Source organism: Hippocampus guttulatus, chromosome 2 (assembly GCF_054856545.1).
Source record: "Hippocampus guttulatus isolate MCC_2025c chromosome 2, RoL_Hgut_1.0, whole genome shotgun sequence".
Lineage (NCBI taxonomy): Eukaryota > Metazoa > Chordata > Actinopteri > Syngnathiformes > Syngnathidae > Hippocampus > Hippocampus guttulatus.
In genome coordinates, this window is record NC_141262.1 from 14,630,681 (window position 1) to 14,635,000 (window position 4,320).

Consider the following 4,320-nt stretch of genomic DNA (forward strand, 5'->3'; position numbering starts at 1 on the left):
TCACGCAAAAGCTATCAAATAGGCATACAATTAAAACCAACCGTTTATCATAATATACAGTGCTTCACAAAAGAAGTGTCAACAGTATCAAGGTCTGTGTACAGTGGAAATACATGTTTCTAATAAATTCAGCACATCACAGAGAGGAGTGTTGTTAACAACCCTGCCAAATTTGAACAATTAAAAAATGGAGGCTTCAAAATTGTGAAAAATCAAGCTGCTGTTTCTCAAACGCTGTGGGCGTGTCCAGTGAATGTGTGTGAAACCACACCCTGTTGAAAAATGGATGCTTCTCTCGTACGTCAACACATGCCGACATGTGTGCCAGAAAAAATATATATCTTCTGAAATCTTGAGTGTTATTGGAATATATTCCACTTCGTGGTCACGGGGCTATCCATGCCACGACGACAGGCACTAGCCCCTCGCTAGTTCTCAAGATAAACAGGCTTCCGGGGCACTTCTTCACTGGCGGACGGGTGGTGGCCTCATCCGCAGCGTCACCTTCTCGTTTGAGAATTTAAATAACGACAACGAATTGTTCTATAAATGGTTGCATTCAGTAAAGATGCATTTGCAGAGTGTATACATAGCTTGCTTGCTAACTGCACGCTGTAGTGGTGGGAATGGAACAACTAAGTAACTCACAGTGGCACCGGTTAACCACTTACTATATGTGAACGAAGTCGCTCAAGTCACTCCGCACCGTTTTAGCCACACCCCCCAAAAAATCTGAAATGATGAAAAACTGTTTCAAGTTATATCTCCACAATTCCTTGCTACTTACTTCTCAGTCTTTGCATGCGTTTTCATCAATTACTGTACCTGAAATGTACTTTGAAACAAATCACTCTGTAGGGTCTTGTGATGATTATTGTACCTATCGATTATGGTAAAAGTGTTGAGAGAATTAACTTGCTAGCCAGATAATAATCATCAAAAACGTTTTCAGGACTTTATCTATTCCGACGAATTGGAGAATTTTCTCAAATTCATTTTTTTTCTTGATGAGATACACAAAACCTTTGCTGAACACGGATGTGGAGGTCCCTATGACTGGGTTTCCCTGCATTTGAGCTTCCAAATAACCCAACAAGCCCCGGACTGTATGTGGAGTTCCCATCAGGTAAGCACTGTATGCAAGCAAGCGTGTGCGGTCCACCGTGACGGGATTACCCCTCCCGAGAACACAAGAATAGAAACCCACCGAGCTCCAGTCTGATTGTTCAATTCACCTGTAGGGCCTCCATCAGGCGCTAGGACCCAGGGTGCGCGATTTTCATCTCCAGCTGCTGCAGACCCAAAGCTCGGGCAATAAGCGAAGATCGCGAGGACAAGCAACAACAACAACAACAAAAAACATTTTGGGGGGAAGCACCACCTCTATTAATTTTTAGCGGAGAAACAACCCAGCTCAGAAGCCCCGCTCCCCTCTCTCTCCGCGGACGACGGCTCGCTTGTTGCGCCGTGTGCACACGCAGGCTTTGCGGCTGCACACAGCTCGGAGCGCCAAGGTAAGAAGACGGCGCAATAGCGTGCGATTACTAATAACAAAGGCGTTACGGGTAGGGGTGGGGGGCGCACATTGCACAAGGAGATCGGCGACGAGTCCAAACTCTGACAAACTTTGACCTGATTGTGTTTTCATTGTTGTCGTCCCCCCGTTTTACCCTCTCCCCGGCGACGTCTCGCTGCTATCCCGCGGCATTGTGTGTAGAGGGCTCACACACAAGAGCAAGTTGGGATGACACGGCGTGTGTCTGAAAAGGCAAATGTGTTGGGAGGTACGTGGTTCGATTAGGGGGGCTCCTCAAACTACACGAGAAGTCATGCATTCAGGTACCCAGCTTTTTTTTACATCATGTGAACGAGCGATGCATTATTAACCCCGGCGAGCGAGCACATCAAGGCTTGCTTCCTGATGTATTTAATGACTTGAGCCAAAATGGATACCCAGTTGCCCCCCTCCAGGTGAACTTAAACGGGACATCCTCGTTTGGTGAAGCCATGGCGGCCTAAAATAGTCTAACGAGAAAGGAAGCGGGGGGGGGGGGGGGTAGTTTGAAGGCGAGTGTCTTGTCCCTAAAACACACACACAGGCCCTTAGCGATAAACATATACGGTGAAATGCACTATTTGTGCACTTCCGACGTCCTCATCCAATGCCGAGTCACAGGTCGCCCAAGCCCCGGAGTGGGCGCTCACTGCCGGGAAGAGTGCTACCGCTTGCCCTGGTCGGTGGCGGCGAAGCTCTCGGTCCGTGATGTGTTTGTGTGAGTGTGGCACTCCCGACGCTTCCACCGTGCTCCGTTTTTCTTTCCCAGTCGCCTCCCTTTTTGTTAATAAATGTCCCTTCCTCTTTAGTTTTTTTTTTAAATCATTAAAGCTGGGGTTGCCATGTCCCCATTGGGCAATCTGTCAGCGGTGTGGCTGGCCGACTGTGCGCAGCCATTACTGGGCGAATGACGAAGGGCATGTCGGAGAGGCTCCCACATGCCGATGATCCACGCAGCCAAATAGTTTCAGCTCGGACCGCTGGCTTGAGCGTTGCCCCTCACCCGACACCAACTGCACCGCCTCAACGCCAGGCTGGATGCAAACACAAAACAAGCCTCCCTCGTGTGTGTATTTGCCTAGTTACCCACTAAGTGTTGAGAAATATAGGAAATGCCTTGAAGAAGTTGATCCAGGCCTTTGGTTTAATGAGAGAAGTGCCCTAGTTTCAGCGAGGGCTGCTTAAACACTGAGACAAAATGTGATTCTGGACGGAGATGGTCACACGTAGTACTAATTATTGTCTTTACTATGTTTTTTTTTTAAAGACAAGCAACCTGCAAGGGCAACTGGTCTTTCCTGGTGTTTGTTGTAGACTTGCTATCACAAGCCACACGCACACAAGCAAATGAGTCGGATCGAAAAGTATGCCCTTTTAAAGATGATATTTTTCACTTTTAACCTTGCAGGGTAGCATGTCTGCCACACATTTCTGAGGTAAAAATAATTAGAATCATTTATCTATGTTTAATACCTTGTGTAAATCTGAATTTTAAAAAGAAAACAAATTGAATTTTGTCAAGAGACGCTGATGAAAAATCAAATTTTACAATCCCCACATAAAGTGAATAGTAAAAACAAAACATGAGTAAGTGAGGCCTTCCCTCCAAATTTTTGTTTTTGGCCATTGAAATATACCACAAACCTTTACACCAAAACAATTCAATGTCATTTCAAACTCATCTTACAAAATTACCCTTGAAAAATAAAGAATTATAGATGATCCGCTTATCCTCACAAGGGTCCCGGGGTGTGCTGAAGCCTAAACCAGTCTTCGGGCATTAGGTGAGGTACACCCTGAACTGGTTGCCAGCCAATCGCAGGGCACACAGAGACGAACAACCATCCGCGCTCACACTCACACCTAGGGACAATTTAGAGTGTTCAATCAGCCTGCCGTGCATGTTTTTGGAATGTGGGAGGAAACTGGAGGACCCGGAGAAAACGCATGCAAGCACGGGGAGAATATGCAAATGGTTTCGAACACCGCACCGCTCACTGTGAGACTGACACGCTATCCAGTCGTCCACCAGGCTGCCGGCTTTGTGACATATAAAAATCTATCTTGATTTAGATCAAGATAGATCTGATGGGAATGATAGTCGACTGCTGAGCCCATCTGCCTCACAGTACAGATGTCCAGGTTTCGATTCCAGGTTCCAGCCTTCCTGGGTGGAGTTTGCATGTTCTCCACCTGTGTAGGTTTTCTCCGGGTACCCCAGTTTCCTCCCACATTGCAAAAACATGCACGGTATTGATTGAACTCTCTTAACTTGTCCTTAGGTGTGAGTGTGGAATGTGGTGTGTCTATGTGTGCTCTGTGATTGGCCGGCTGACAAACCAGTTCAGGGTGTACCCTGCCTACTGCTCGAAATCAGCTGGGATAGGCTACAGCAGTGGTTCTTAACCTGGGTTCGATCGAACCCTAAGGGTTCGGTGAATCGGTCTCAGGGGTACGACGGAGCCTCTGCCATGGAGGTTAAGACACACCCGGCTAAACATGTCAATTAATTATGACACGCTCGCTTGACCATCAGTGGCTGGTTCATTTTGCGCACACGCACACACACACACACACACGCACACACATATATATATATATATATACACACACACACACACACACACGGCGGCCCGGTAGGCCAGTGGTTAGCACGTCGACTTCACAGTGCAGAGGTACCGGCTTCAATTCCAGCTCCGGCCTTCCTGTGTGGAGTTTGCATGTTCTCCCCGGGCCTGCGTGGGTTTTCTCCGGGTACTCCGGTT

The 4,320-nt window shown here is 47.4% G+C and overlaps 1 protein-coding gene across 2 annotated transcripts in view; it reads left to right on the top strand.

Annotated features, from left to right (window-relative positions):
• The first annotated feature begins 1,316 nt into the window (after positions 1 to 1,316).
• bcorl1 (BCL6 corepressor-like 1) overlaps positions 1,317 to 4,320 on the top strand; it is a 24,303-nt gene continuing 21,299 nt past the window's right edge. The window contains exon 1 of one of the 2 annotated variants that reach the window (XM_086138156.1): positions 1,317 to 1,514. The gene's annotated coding sequence lies outside the window, so the exon portion shown is untranslated. The remainder of the gene's footprint in view (positions 1,515 to 4,320) is intronic. The other variant, XM_086138189.1, reaches the window with a different exon arrangement.